The sequence below is a fragment of the Vanellus vanellus genome (assembly GCF_965231255.1).
Source record: "Vanellus vanellus genome assembly, chromosome: 20".
Classification (NCBI taxonomy): domain Eukaryota; kingdom Metazoa; phylum Chordata; class Aves; order Charadriiformes; family Charadriidae; genus Vanellus; species Vanellus vanellus.
In genome coordinates this window covers 1,946,652-1,962,698 of record NC_138925.1, presented here as the reverse complement: position 1 = coordinate 1,962,698, position 16,047 = coordinate 1,946,652, and the positions used below count along the sequence as shown (strand labels likewise).

Genomic DNA, 16,047 nt, shown 5'->3' with positions numbered 1-16,047 from the left:
TCCTCAGGGGTCAGTACTGGGACCGGTGCTGTTCAACATCTTTGTTGGTGACACGGACAGCGGGATGGAGCGCACCCTCAGCAAGTTTGCTGACGACACGGAGCTGTTTGGTGAGGTAGACACGCTGGAGGGGAGGGATGCCATCCAGAGGGACCTGGACAGGTTGGAGAGGTGGGCCCAAGCCAACCTCATGCAGTTCAACAAGGCCAAGTGCAGGGTCCTACATCTGGGTCAGGGCAATCCCGAGCACCAATCCAGGCTGGGCGGGGAATGGCTGGAGAACAGTCCTGAGAAGGCCCTGGGGGTGTTGATTGATGAGAAGCTCAACGTGAGCCGGCAGTGTGCGATCACAGCCCAGAAGGCCAACCACATCCTGGGCTGCAGCAGAAGGAGTGTGGCCAGCAGGTCAAAGGAGGGGATTCTGCCCCTCTGCTGCGCTCTGGGGAGATGCCACCTGGAATACTGTGTCCAGCTCTGGGGGTCCCAACATAAGAACAACATGGACCCATTGGAGTGAGTCCAGCAGAGGCCCTGGAGATGCTGGGAGGGCTGGAGCCCCTCTGCTGGGAGCACAGGCTGGGAGAGTTGGGGGGGTTCAGCCTGGAGAAGAAAAGGCTCCGGGGAGACCTCAGAGCCCCTTCCAGTCCCTAAAGGGGCTCCAGGAGAGCTGGGGGGGGACTCTGGATCAGGGAAGGGAGCGATGGGTTGAGGGGGAATGGTTTTACACTGAAAGAGGGGAGATTTAGATGAGGTATCAGGAAGAAATTGTTGACTGTGAGGGCGGTGAGCCCCTGGCCCCGGTTGCCCAGAGAAGCTGTGGCTGCCCCATCCCTGGAGGTGTTCAAGGCCAGGTTGGACGGGGTTTGGAGCAACCTGGGCTGGGGGGAGGTGGCCCTGCCCAGGGCAGGGGGTGGAATGAGATGGTCTTTAAGGTCCCTTCCAACCCAAACCATTCCATGATTCTATGAAATCTGCTATAGTGGCACCTTCCATAAAGCGAGGAGGTTCCTGTACAGAAAAGCACTCTGGGTGAAGAGTTCCCTGCAAAGCTCAGAGACTCTGACCGAGGTGTCCACAAGAGCTGCTGTCCTTGCACAGAAAATGATGGACAGGGTGTCTGTACAAAGGAGATGATGAAATAAGGGAACTTCTTGCGCTCCAGCGGCCGTGGAAGCTTATTATCTGCCTTCACACAGAGCAAAGTACACATGGACTCGGATAACGGAGAATAGCTGCTTTTGGGGGAAGATGAGCATAACGTGTAGTTCCCAAGCAACAAAACACAGAAGGCAGCTGCCTCCAACACGAGGAGCGACCAGCTACCGTAACACTCGCTACGTCCCGGGGCACCTGACTTGTCACAGGGCACGAAGGGGCGAGGGTACGATTACATTACATTCCTCCTTCCATTAAAATTTGTTAATATACGTCGCTTTATTAAAAGCATCTAAAAATCTCAATTGGGCTACGAATGACAGGAGGGAAGCATTGAATAAACATCACGGTAATAACAGGATTCCGGCTCGCGTAGAAAGGATCCAAGATAATAAAAGAGGGTCTTGGGGATTGCCTACAAACATGCCACAGATGGCACACAGACATGCTTCCTGGCACCGATTCCCAGACCTGGAGGTACTAAGGAACGTCTCGCTGCTATTACGAACGCTAATTTAGCGATGGTGACATTTTTGAGGACCAGAATGAGACCGCAAAACTCTTTTCACTTAAGGCAAAAGAACCAGATGGTAACAAGTTTCAGCTAGTACAATCTGTTTTGGATTTAAACCAGCCACCTAGAAGTCAAGGTCTCCGTACACCAAGATCCTGAGAAACTCCGCTCTCGTGTAATTTTGTTTTCTGCGGGTGTATCTCAACATTGTTAGAAACAGATAAGGGACTATTAAACGCAGCTGTTGATAACTACAACAGCTTCAGAGTAAGGTCTCAACAGATGCCGCAGGGTCCTCCACCAGCTGGATGCTCCATCATTTCAGCCCAAGAGGTAGCCGTGGGCACGAAGCACCGATTTGCTCGGTGCACGGCGTGTTCTTAACGAGAGCTAAAGCTTTCCCTGATTGCAGAGGAAATTCCTGGCCGTTTGTTCCAAGCACGGTCGGTCGGTGCTTACAAACTGTGGTCCCGGACTAAAAGTATCCCTCGGCACGCACATCGGAGCCCGCAGTTTTACAGCTGAGGCGGAGAAAGCCAAGAGTCTTTTCCAAACCATTCAGCTCTTGAGTTGCTTCATCTCACACACCAGAACCCACTGCACTTGTTCCTTGGGATCCTTCAAAACACTCCCAGGTCACGAGGAGGGATGAAGTTGTCTTCTCCTGACGCCCTGAGCTTCGCGTGCTGCCTCCTGCTCGTGGTACAACTGGAGGAACCCCCTCCTTCTCTTTTCATCACTCATCGGACAGAGGAAAGTGCTTTGCTGCTGCCTCCTTCCAAGCCCCAGTCCGGCTGCTCTGGAAGAGCTCCGCATCCTCATTATTCCTGTCTTAAAGCACAGCTACACCATAAATTACTGGAACGTAAAGCTGGAGCGGGGCGGGGGGAGGAGGGGGGCAGATTTACAGCGTTTCAGCTGCTTCGCGTTAATTCCCTGCGCGTACGCTCTTTGCCAGCGCTCCTTGTCCCGGACTATCTCACATCCATCACGGCATGAGAGCGCTCGGGCAAGCGGTTACCCTGCTGTGCCGGGCACCCTCTAAATCCACGCCCTACCTGATCCCAGGATAACCTGCTCCAGGAGCCATGCCCAAGGAGAAACTTCTCTACTCCTTTTTCAATGCCTTCTTTCCTCTGCCCGCTGAGAAAGCACATAGTCTCAAGCCAGCCCCTTCCGAAGCCTGCAAGCCAAGAGAGGAGGCAGAGGAGATGCGCCCCTCCTCTCCCAGTCTGTACGAGGGGCCCTTTGGCACGAAAAACAACAGAAATAGGAAATTTTATGTACATGGGGCCACATCTGGCCGTAACATCACTGCGGCAACATGTGCTGCGCATTCCCCAACGCCAGCGGAGTTCAACACATTCCTGAGAGCAGCAGTATGATTTCAAGGCGCTGGAATTTGGGAAGCAGAAATGCTGTCTCTTGCTGCGGAGATGGGGGCGTGGGACTGTTTCTCATCGCTGCCAAGCTCCTCTTGTTTTGCTGCAGAAACTCATTCCGAAGGGCAGCAAAGTGCCAGAGGCTGGTCACCATGAAAGACTTTGGAGGAAGTCGAACAGCAAGCCTCTCTCTTGTTTTGGCTAAGTCAAATGGAAAAGGCAGAAGAATAAGTGAAAAAAAAAAAAAAAAAAAAAAAAAAAAAAAAAAAAAAGACCCCAAACCACAGCACCGCACGACCATCTGTTCCCGGTTATTTAAATAAAGTTAAAGGAAAGCCAGCTACAAAGGTACAGCATACATTTGCACCTGACTTGTCTTCCCACTGGAGACGCTAAATATGCCACACGTCTCCCAGTCCGGGGTTCCCAAAGGCTCTCTTACAAACCCCTCAAGACGATGCTCTCATCTTGTCACACAGGACCCGGCGGACCTATACAGTGGTCCACCGCACAGAGCTGCTGTAAAGGAGCATCCTTTCATCGCTTACTACCATTTTAACGTATTACCTGATCTCCCATCACCCCGGCTTACTGGAACAGACAGCTTTAGAGCAGCCAGGACAGCCAGGAGACCACTTGTGGAACTGCGGCACTTATTAACCCTCCGTTCTCTGCCGCAGCACGGCTTCTGCGAGATCCCCGCTTGAAGAAAGGGGTAAGCGGCTCCGAGCCCCAGCAGGAGGGATGCTGAGATGCCTGCTAGATAAAAGCAAGGGGCTGACCTCTCTGCCGAGCCCAGGACTGACGGCTGGCACCACTTGTGACCACACAAGCAAGTATTCTATCACTCTGGCAAAATTAATTTTAGACCGAAGCGGTATTTGAAGCCCAAAACCGTACATAAATATTTCCACTCGCTACTGCCTAAACAGCAGGCCCTCCCTTGGACAGACTCAGTTTCGTGAGTCACAACTCTGGTGGAGAAACCAACGACCCCTTAATCAGCCTCTAATTCAAAACAAAGTGGTCACTTCCTTACCTTTTTAATTACTCTGTCAAATCCAGAACACCCCTCCCGCCTGGCCACGCACAAACACACACCGCCGCGTTAGGCACGACTGGACAAACGCAAAGACAACCTTTGTTCAGTGTTCAACATCAGCGTGGCGTGGGTTGTTAAGGTACAGAGTAGTTTGTGAGGTGTTCTATTGCTGTTAAAGAAATGAGTAATAAACCCTTCATCAGAAAAGCACGGCAGCTCCTCGGGTCCCTTTATCTGGAAAGGGAAACGGCAGGATTTAAGGGGTCCAAGAATCAGACAAAAAGAACAATTACAGCATGGAAAGACTTTCAAGGGTTGAGAGATTGAAAGGATTTTGCTTGTTCACCTAAAAGAAAACAAATAAATGAAGTCACGACACAAGTTTGCCAAACTACAAGCAGTCTGGAACTAGGAAACTTCCACTCACCTCCTTTCTTAACGCGAGCACAAGAGGGCATTCCATGAAACCCATGGGAGAAAAACGACGGATGCAATGAAGAGGTAATACTTTCAGCCAACGCTCTGCTCAGCTGGGGAATTTCTTACCATAATATAACACTGAAACTCAACAACTGGCAGGGGCCGAAGTGAGATATACCCAAGAATATCCAGAATTCTAGCGTTAAAAAAAACAAAACAAACACCTTAAAGTTGACCCAAACCTCTAATAGTGGAAAACTCTCTCTGGGGACCAGCTGCCCTGTAACCGCTCGCGTCAAGACTCCTGAACCCCTTTCAAGCCTCACTGGTGGAACTGTCCCAAGTGTAGGCGCTTCCAGTTTAACTCTTCACCATCACCTCCAGCTGCAAACGAGAGGGTCGACTGACGGGACAACACGACACTGACAATACCTGAGAGGCAAGCAGACGCTGAGAGTGAACAGAAACCATTATTTTTGCTGCTTTGCTACCGAATCCCAACTTTGTAGGAATCCCTCAGGGAGAGCTCCCCAGACCTCACTCCTCCAGAGTCCCAAAGGAGCGCAATGACCGACGCTTCGCCTGGCTGATAACCTTGGGTCTTGCTGGTTGTCTCTCACTCAGACAGGGGCCAGCCCCGTACAGTCAGAAGACAAATATCCTCCCAGAGCCCTCGAGGATCCTCAGCTGACATGGAGGAGAGAAGGTCAAACCACACCTACTAGCGGCATCGCAGTGACACAACGCGCCGCTCATTTCCAAGACGCTAAGAGCCAGCAGAACAGGAAACGAGCGTTTTCCCGGCTGGCTGGAGCGGCGATTTGGCACGCAGCCTGCTCTCTACGTATGCACTGACTCAACAGGAAAATATTAAGGGAAGAAAAAAAAAAAAAAAAACCAAAACAAAAAAACACACACCCTCGATTAGAATATTTTTTTTAGAAGAGGCTGCCTAGAACGTTCCCTTTCTTCCCCTCTTATCTGCCACATGATTAGCTCCCCTCTGTTGATGAGGTTTACCAGGAATGAATTTCTTGATCCATGACACAAGCCAGGCAGAGCTTTAAGGTTTGCTCCGCCGTCCCGCTACGTCCTCCCTCTGTTACGTGAGGCTCAGTCTTCACACCAGAGACTTTATTCCCAACAACCGGGCAGCAAGAGCGCAAGAAAGAGCTCCGAGACCGGCGAATAATGCCCGCGAGCCTCTCGTGATCCTGAGTGGGTACTTCAGCCCCTAATTCCCCATTCCATAAAGGATGAGCATTTACACGTTTTTCAAGCACGACCACAGGTTTCCAAGTTTTCCCACCCAGTTTTATCTAGAATGCGTAATATTAAGGTGAAGTGTTCCTTACGTGACCTTATTTGTTTTCACACATCTCCTAGTCTAAAAGGTCAGGTGCAGCTTAATATTTCATCCGAATTGAAGCGGCTGGCAGGAGGAGGAGAAGGTTCGTGATACGCTCTGGCCACCGCCTCGCCGCAGCGCGCGGCCCTTCCCAGCCCACCCTCGGCGTGTCCAGAGCCAAACCGCACTTAACAGCCCACCCGTTCACGTCTGCCTACTTTATCTCATTTATTCAAACAAGTATAAATTAAACACGAGCAAACGGAACACGAGGCTTTCCTCTAACTCAAACCTCAATGCTTTTACGTATCCCATTTTCCCCAATCCTGTATCTTTTATCTCCTCTTTCCGCGCCCCATTACCCGTCTCCTTTGCCCTTCCCTTTTTTAAGATAAGCTTCTCCACTCTCACGTCAACCCTGTAGAATATTCATCCAGTAAAGCCTATAAAAAGACCCATTTATTCCACATATCTTACTAAACGCTTTCTCCATTCTTATTATAACTCCTATTTATCTCTTCTTCTGTGCTTTTTTCGTAATCAGTCCTTTGTCTCGTTTCTTTTATTAGTGTTCATTTTTATAATTCATTTTACTGTCCCACTTCTAAGGGAATTAAGAGTCCTGTACAAAACATTTGAAACGGAAAAATCCCAAACGGAGGACACAGGGCACTTTTACGGCATTTAAAATGCCCCACAGCAGCCCAGCCCAACAGCGAAGCGCATTCCTCAATAATTTTTCAAGTCGCTTTTAGTTTCCGTTACAGAACCGGCAACGAACTGACGCCTAATAAACCTGAGTGCCACCTGCAAGTCACTGCACGGTTCAAGCCGCATGAAGACACTATTCGTCAATCATGTTTTATACACTGGTGACAGACGAGACAATTTAGAGCGGCAAAGCTGAGAATGGGCCACGAGGAAAAGAGGGAGGCCGGGAACGCTCTGCTCCAACGCCAGGTCTTACCTGTGAAAGCCCAGGGGACGACGCATGTCCCGGTGGCGTTGCAGCAAGATTTGGGTGTCCCTTATTTATTTCATGTGCAGTGTAAGGGGATGGGGCAGGAGGACCCGGTTGTCTTGCTACTTGTGTTACCTGTGTGGAGATAAACTGTTAGTAAAACATAGTATTAGTAATCCAATCTGTACAGACACTGTAAACTTTTTCAGAAAGCAGCTAGCAGCATCTTAATATATAGATAAATATATATATTCTTTTCCATACGCATAAGTGAAACGCTGTACTGTTATGTTAACTATTTATACGATTCAGGAAAACCAGGAAGGATCAAAATATAAGAGCAGCTGCTGGAGTCACTGGTGGAAATGTCTGGAACTGGATGAGCTTTACTGCTGTGGACTGGCTTTGCAATATCCCTTTGACTTCAGGCCTGGGATCTTCTGATCCTTCCGTTACAAACATATCAAACAATACGATGACTTTGCAAAGGGATACACGTTACCAGTGACCCCAAAACCAAAATAAGGGGAAAATTTGCATACTCCCCTCCAAAAAGGAAAAAAAAAGGACTGCACAGAGGCTCTGTTATCTGAAGGGCTCACCGCAAGCAAAGAATGAAATACCAAAGCAATTCTTGCATACGCTTATCTGCTTTCTCAGCTTCTATAAAAAAATACTAATCAAAACACATTACGAAAAATGTTCCAAAATATATTCACAGCAAACAGACTTGTTCCACTGCACTATCTCTGTGACAAAAGTGTTTTAAATATACTTTATATAGTCACTATAGTAAAAAAAAAAAAAGAAAAAAAGGGAGAATCAAAGGAAAAAAAGAATCCCGTAACCATTGGGTGCATCCCCCTGGAATTCAACACAATGACATTTTTTGCAGATTTGGTTAAAGCTCATAGCATAGAAGTACAGCTCTCGCTTCTCACCGATGGTCTCTCAGACCTGTATGTTTTTTGCTGAAAAGCACCACTCAGCTGTAGGCACTTAAAAGCACAACAGAGGCCATTCTGCCAGGGGGACGTCGCCACCGCGTAGGTAGATACGTGTGTGTATGTATTTCCTCAGAATCAGTAAAGAAGGCAGAAGGAAATTCTCAGCTCTTGATCTTTAACAGAGCATTAGCTCCAAGAGAGCAAAGCACGAGAGCAAAAGTTACAGAGTTCACGACTAAATGCTTTTCCCAAACCATCTCACCGCGCGCCAAGCACCGACGCCTGCCGTCGCGTTGCCTAAACCACTAAAACAGCTGCACCAGCAACGAGAACCACCACGTGCAATGTCTCGAGGCTTGGAAAGGGTCCGGAATCACCGCGGAAAGATTTACAGCACCCTCGGGCTCATCCGAGGAAAGGGTGGGTCAAGTCAGAGAACCTCATCCTCTGTCCCCAGCTGGATCCTGCCCTTCCCCAGGGGGGAATCATCTCTTTTTTTTTTTTTTTTTTTTTTTTTGGCGGATCTAGACTGGCAGGTGTGTGCACAGCCTCAGTCGGCTGAATCGAAACCAGAGCTACGGAGAGCATCACAAAACTTTCCACGTCCCATCCCCAAGAAAAATCAAAGTCTCCTACATGACTCCTATGACAACCCTGAAAGACTCGTCATGTCATTCCTGCAGTAGTCGGTGCTTAGAAGTGACTATGTCTCACCACGGAGATCAAAACCCGCAGTTAAGGGGGGGGAGAAGGAAGCAAAGGCACCACAAAACACAAGGCAATGATTCACATCAACAGCCCCATCAGTAGGATGAGTGCGTACTCATCACCGAGATATCTCCTTGAACGTCCGCTTCTTGCGAAGAAAAAGAGGTTATTTCGCAATAGCTGTGGCACTTCAAACGCTGCCACTTTCTATCTCCCACACTTACAAGCGCACACACTATTCCAACGAAGGCCACAGCCATCCGGCATCTGGTCTCCAGCAGCACCCAAGTCCACACGGACGTCTGACAAGGGGGACGGGGGCACTAATAACAGCCCACGTTAGCGCGAGCACTCACAGCCCTCTTCAGAAATTAAAACGTACAAATGGAATCCCGGAATCGTCTGGGTTGGAAGGGACCTTTAAGATCATCACGTCCAACCATCAACCCAGCACTGCCAAACCCACCACCAAACCATGTCCCTCAGCACCACTTTTAAACACTTCCAGGGATGGCGACTCCACCACTGCCCTGGGCAGCCTCTTCCAGTGCTTGACAACCCTTTTGGTGAAGAAATTTCCCCTAATATCCATCCTAAACCTCCCCTGGCGCAACTTGAGGCCGTCTCCTCTCATCCTATCGCCTGTTCCTTGGGAGCAGAGACCGACCCCCCCTCGCTACACCCTCCTTCCAGGGAGCTGCAGAGAGCGAAGGACTGTGAGGAACATTGTTCTGAAGCGGGTACGAAATCTGGAAGCCAAACTGAAAAGGAAAGCTCTGCAGCTGTGTGAATGATGACACCCTCATGCGATGCAGCGGACACGTTACAGAGGTCTGGACCTACTAAAATTTGCTTGAGAGCCTGATTAAGGCAACCGAATGACCATAAAATCTTGACACTCCGGCAACACCACACTTGGAAGGGACCCGATGGGAGGCCACCACTGATGTGATGGGACTTCCTACGACCAGCCAAGCCTGGCTTAGGGGACCCCCAAAAAAGATGGGCTGCCCTTCCAGCACAAGCAGAGTGCCTTCACGCCAGCTACGGCTAACGTCGGCGCTCCTACACCCTCCTCTTGGCGCCTGCAACAAATTACGTACAAATAAACCAAAATGTAAGATACAGATTTGAATGTTAACAGGTGATAAGGGAAGACAAACTTGCCAAAATTGTTTGTTTATTCACTAATTTTTAAAAAAGTCGACCAGGGAGGGACTCCACTAGCTCGTCGCTTGTGTTACGGGATGTTTGCCCCCACAGTGGCTGAGGTTTGGGTTTCTGGGATTGTGCAGACCATAAACTTGGTCTGTGGCTACTGTGGAAGCAAATATCCTTCTGAAATCCAGAGATTAAATGATTCTCCTAAAAAACAGATACAGAAAATTACACATCGATTTGCTAAGGCATCACTTGCTTTTTTCCTTAACTGAGTAGCAAGAGGCTAACTTTAGTTTTCCAGAAGCCGTAAGCCTGTGTTTTAATGGAAATAGTGAATGAAACATGAAAGAAAAGGCAGTCTGGAATTCTCTCTTTTCCTTTTGAGGTTAAATCTTTCATTTTTAACATCTTTCCCAAGTTTTGGATTATTCTTCTCCCTCCAACTACCTAATTTCAGAGACACAGTCGCGTCCACGAAACACTCAGGTTAGAGCAGAATGGATGGGCCATCCCACAAAAATCCCTCGATTACGGGGACAACGGTTTATCGTTAAGAACTGCTCTTTTCCTAAACAATTTAAAACACGACAGACGGAACCTCTTTCCTTCCAGCATTCAGTTCATTCGCTCGGGCTGCTGCAAACAGCTTCAAAGCCGCTCCGCCGGCGTGCGAGGAACTGAGCATCCTTCTTGCCCACTTTGCAGCCTCCAGCGCGGCCGGGCAGAGGACCGCCTCGGCCTCCTGACCCAGATCCTTCCTTTAAGCAGAGGGTGGCCGGAGCAGCTAATCCTCCCTAATCGCTTTGCTACGGCATTCTCTTCATCGCAGGAAGATCCCTTTAAAGGACACAAAGGCGAATCCCAGTATCTCTGCCGGGTGTGAAATTATCAGGGGGCCACGGATGGGCACCCCATGGCAGACAAGCCACCAAAAAGCCACCCAAAGAAGCGAACGATGGAGTGAAGCCTCAGCCACTGACAATCTGGGGCAAGTAGGTCCATCAACACCTCATTTTCCCAGTACCTTCTTTACCATCAGCTGGCACCGAGCTGGGCAGTCTGACACGAGGGGGTATCTGCTCCCAGGAGACACAGCGAGATTGCAATTAACACAGAATATTTAAACCAGCGTCGGATCTTGCCACCCTACAGGAACTCTGCTCAAGGCTACGCCCAACCAACTTACACGCACTTCTCTCCAAACAGGTACATGGCATTAACGCTCGTTTCTAACGCGTTCGCATCCAGGAGTCAACGTTGTTCCTCAGCTGATGAAAAGTTTATCCCAAAGCATTTTCGGTCCAAGCTGCAGCGCTTGAGATCACAGCGTGTTACCGAGAGGCAGTTACCAACCTCCACCGTAATCTGCCAAAAAAGGCTGTTTTTGTGAGAACCGGACGTACATTAACTCAGCTGCTTTTCTTAGCCGATTCCCAACTCGTGCCTCATGCTGAATTTGAAGAGCACATCTGCTTCCGATCATTCGTCCATATTAATTTCGATTTCAGGAGAAATCGGCCCCCGTTACTGGGTGCAGGCACACACGGTGGCCTCTGCTATTCAGGGCCACCAGCGGTGCAGTTCCCTCTCTGTTAGAGGTCAACGTCTTCCCCTCCAACTCCAAACCAAAAAGCTTATTTGAATATATTTCTTTGAAATATTTTACAACAGAAACAAAAATTTCCTTCTTTCTCCATTTCCCTTTCCAGATTCCACAGGTTTGGGATCTTACAGCCGATATAAAAGTAATCGCATTAATTTCTTGCGGTATAAAGAATTGGGAAACACCAGGCAAGAAGCTGCTTACAGGACAACCCCCAGATCTTTATGTCCAAAAGCAGCTCCTATGATGTGGCATTCTCCTTTATTGATGAGGGGAAATTATTGCAAAATTACTTCACTGAAACAATTATTTCCAATTGTGATTGGCTTTAAAATAATTCTACTGCTGCATCTATTAAAAAAAATAAACCAACCTACCAAATATCAGTGTTTTCTACACTATACTATATAAAATAAATGAAGATGATATATGATGAGGTTCGGCGCCTTTGTTTTTAATTCCAGTATGATTTCATTGAGAAAGAGGTTCTACCAAAGTTTTGCTGGGAATTTTGAGCGTCTCCAAGTTCTCGGACAAACTTCATTTCATCTGACAAATTGCACTTTGCTGCTTCTTCACATCCTGTCTCTGCTCTACAGGAAAACGGGTTCCCCTGGTTTTATTTCAAGGGAGATTACTGGGACACATAGTGAAAGCCACGTGATTTTCCATTCCCATTTCTGGCAAGCAAAAGGCAGTTCTGGGGGAAAAAAAAAAAAAAAAAAAAAAAAAAAAAAAGAACTCGGGAATGTGCAGTTGAGGTCCTGATAATAGATGTGGAAAGGCATGGAAAGGATAACTGAATTATTTCTCATCTTTAACTAAAAATAGCAGTTTCACCCGCAGGTTGCCGATATCTCAAATGATTCGTCCTCCCACCCCATGCATGACATACTATAGCCTACGGGGAAAACTCCAAGGCGGTTCAGAGTCACGGCACGGTGGGATCAGACCACAGATCTCTTTTTAAACCAGTTGGCCTCTGCCAAAATACACATATGTGAAAACTGTGATGTGGAATCCACGTGGAAACCCACATACGATGACCGAGTAAATAAAAAGTGGAAGCGGAAAAGCAGCCCCTGGGTGCGGAAGGTGGTGCTCTCTTCCATACCTCTGTACTACGTCTTTTGCAAAATCTAGACAAACTATATATAAAAATCATAAACTACAAAATGACCTATTTGTTGCAAACCCAGACCTTAAATACACGACGCTGTTACCCGGGTAATAAATCAGAGAGAGCTATGATGAATGAATTTGTCAAGGACCTCCAATCATGTGCCTCTTCCATCCCAATTCATTTTTTCTAGGACTTACTCTCAATTTGCAATCTGCCAAGGGCTTCAAATAGAAGCTCAAAAGGAACCCAGCTGAGAAATTTCTCTCCTTTCCCTAAAACATGAAATCTTCTTTCAAACTTGTGTTTTCTTAAAGCCTGGAACCAAGATACAGGAATAGAAGCCAGGGCTGGGAGTAACGTATCAAGAAGTGATATTTTTCCACACCGAAAAAGCTATTTTAGGTCATTCTTCACAGTTACTTTTATATTTTACATTAATTTAAATTTTAACAGTCATATTTTCCTACAGGCATCTGAATTATGTCTTTGGAGGAAAGAACTGAAAAAAAAAAAACCAAACCACCCTTCTTTTTCCCCCAGACAGAATTCAGATATTTTTAAAGTGGTTTTTAAGTGTTGTACGGGGTATATAAAGGATAACATAAACTGAATTATTCATTACAACTGTTGGTACATTTATGTTCCTTTGGTTTTGCTTTTTTTGCATACATACATATGTATAGATACGTATCCGGACGTATACAATATTGAGGACAGAGTTAGCCAAAAAAATAAAAATAAAATCAAAAAGCAGTCCGCAGCTCGAGTCTGTCGATCCGTTGCTGTCAAAGCCACAAACCTCGAAACCTTAAACCCCTCGTCAGAGTTGTAGCTCACCCGCTGCCGCTCAGCCGGACGGAAACCCACCGCTGTCCACCCACCCGTGGTCACGCCTGAGGGGTCCCACTACTGCAACTACCACCCAACTCTCCGCCTTTCTTGGCCTGACGGGCACCGGACAGCACTTTTGCACTTAATCCTACGCAAAGCTCGGCTTGAAAGCGGCCTCCTTGGTAGAAGAGGCCATCACAAAACTCTTCTCTACAGCCCAAAAAAGGAATGAGCCAAAGACGCTCCAGACCCGGACTCCGCACGCGGAGGAGGTGGAGCCGATAACCCCTTCGGCGGTTCTTCACGCCAACGGGGGGAAGGAGAAAACCTTCTCCAGCAGCTTATGTTTTTCTATAAGCAGCTTATGTTACTGCATAAAATACAGTGAATTTCTCCCATCTACAGCTTTGCTTCCTCTTTTCCAAATAATTAAAAGAGCAGCTTAAAAGCGTCTTTTTTGGCATTAAGAATATTTGCACCATCCCACCGGGAAAGCAAAATATTCCTTTCCCAGGGCCGTGCTGATTTAGCAAAGCTTATAAATAACACCAGGCTTCCAGCTATCACCATTTGGAAAAAAAAAAAAAAAAGAAATTAATAAAGGGAAAACGCTATCACGCATTCACAAATACACGTGGTTACGTTTCGAAACTAAATTTCCTCGATAATTAAGCTTTACAAACAAACGCGTAGGACAGGGAGCCAAAAGCACCTATTCCCAGATCCTCAATCTACAATCAAAACTTGTCTTCCTCTGTGTAATGGAATGTTTCACGTGAAAAACAAATCTTCCTTGATTATTTTTCTGATAAGAGAACTATTAGAAAAGTGCAGCCACCACCACACTCCCAGAAACCAGACTTTGAGATGCAGGAGGCAGGAAAGAGATGGAGCCGATGGACAGTAATATTTTCACTCAGGTGAAACTCTTGTTCAGAAAACCCACTCTCGTATCTGCTAAACAAAACTACAGATACTTAACAAAAAAAAGGAACGGACCCAAAAGGCCCCAAGATTTCTTGTTTTCCTACTCACTTCCAACAAAAGCGGTCCTCATCCAGCATCAGTTATTTTAGGAGGCAAAAAAAGGTGCGTTTTTTAACTGTATGGTTTTTAAGCTGTACAGGTTTTTGATTGTATGGTGTTTTTAAAAAAAAAAAAGATACTATTTTCTGACACTTGGAAAACGCGCCGGCGGGCAGGACCCTCCGCAGATACTCACAGTGCTGTACACGGCGGAGACGGTGGGAGTGAAGATCCGATCCTCCAGGGGCTGCTGAACAGGACCTCGGGGGATTCTGCAACACAGCAAGTTAAGGAAAGCCACGTCGAAAGGAAGGGGGAGGGAGCGTTTGGGGCGACGCACACGGTGAACGCGGCGTCCGTCAAGGCATTCGGTCACCTTCCACGCTCAGGCAGACACACACACCGCGTCAGGGCGCTCGCGGGCAAGCGGGCAGTTACCATCCTTCGAGTTTTCGGCAAAAGAGGAGCAAAGCGCAGCTTCAAAAGGCGTACGTCACCCACAAACGCAGCAAGAGAAACCCAAACCAAACTAAATCGCCCAACAACCTACAAAACCTTTGTCCCGTCAAGAGAATCCCCCCGCCTTGTTATTATTTTTTTATTGTTTAAGAGTAAGGGGAAAAAAAAACCCAAACCCAAACAGATTCAGCCCGCCCCAAGCCTGCTGACCAGCAGGGCGTTTTCGGACAAAGGCAGCGCCTGTTTTGCTAACCAGGCAGGAATCGCCTTCTAATTGTTTCCTTGTTTGCCTCTCTTCAACCAGTAACTCTCTTTCCTCAACCACCCACCCCCAAAAGCGCTTCTAAAAGGGGCTGTCGGATAGATTTGCAGTTGCGACGATCTGCTGCGGGGTTATTTCAAGGCAAATCGCAATAGCGTTCTTCAATTGGAAAGGTATTGTGGGAATCAAGGGGGGGGAAGGAAGACTTTAGGCAACAAACAACTAAACCAGAATCCGCTTTGCTTGCAGAACAGAACGAGGGGATGCGGGTATTTCAAAGAAAAAAAAAAAGCTTCCTGACTTCGCTACCACCTTGTGGTCCCGCGTACGGCTCCTCAATACCCGACGCCCCACCGACACGAAAAAGCCGCGCTTTGATTGCTGAAAAATTGCCCACTGAACCCCATATTCAGATTTCCCCATTTTGCTGTTTCTATTTTGTACGTCAAAGCCTCCTGGAAAACGAGAGCTGCCTGATTGATTAAGCTCCTCGCGCACAAGGCAGCAACGCAGACCTCGCGTGTCAACACGACGGCGGGTTACTTTAAGAAAACCACAAAAAACACTCCTTGGGTTGTGTTCAAATAAGGAAAAACCCACCCCTAAGTTACATTTTGAACCTACAAGATTAGTTTGAGTCTTTCCAGAGCCCTCCCTTCGCACTACGAGTTTGCTCTCCCACCAAACGCCGCCGCCCAAAACTTCGCGGGGACCATCACCGCAGCGGCAGGAGGGCCCCCGCCAGCGCCGACGGCCATCCGAACGCCGTGATCCCACCTCTTCCCCTGCCTTAAAAAGGGTGGAATTTTAAGGTCGAAGCAAGGACTGCTCCGAGGCGACCCGCTCGGCACCCGCACGCAGTCCGCGGCGCCCCCCAGCCGCATCTCCTCCTCCTCCTAGCCCAGCGCAGAGCACAACCGGATTTATAATATCGCACTATTTTGACAGCGATCCCATCACTACAAAGGTCAGCCCTCACCGCGCAGGCTGAGAAACTGTTCTTAAAACTCGCAATTTTGTTAATACAGTCAACGTTCGAACGCCAGACACGATACAAACCTCGCATTATAGGATTACGCGGGGGGAAAAGACCGCCTCTGACCTT

The 16,047-nt window shown here is 47.9% G+C and overlaps 1 protein-coding gene across 1 annotated transcript in view; it reads right to left on the bottom strand.

Moving 5' to 3' along the window:
- EIF4G3 (eukaryotic translation initiation factor 4 gamma 3) overlaps positions 1 to 14,482 on the bottom strand; it is a 111,054-nt gene extending 96,572 nt beyond the window's left edge. The window contains exons 1-2 of the mRNA XM_082493586.1: positions 14,418 to 14,482; positions 6,829 to 6,957 (exon numbers count right to left, since the gene is read on the bottom strand). The gene's annotated coding sequence lies outside the window, so the exon portion shown is untranslated. The remainder of the gene's footprint in view (positions 1 to 6,828; positions 6,958 to 14,417) is intronic.
- Positions 14,483 to 16,047: the final 1,565 nt, after the last annotated feature.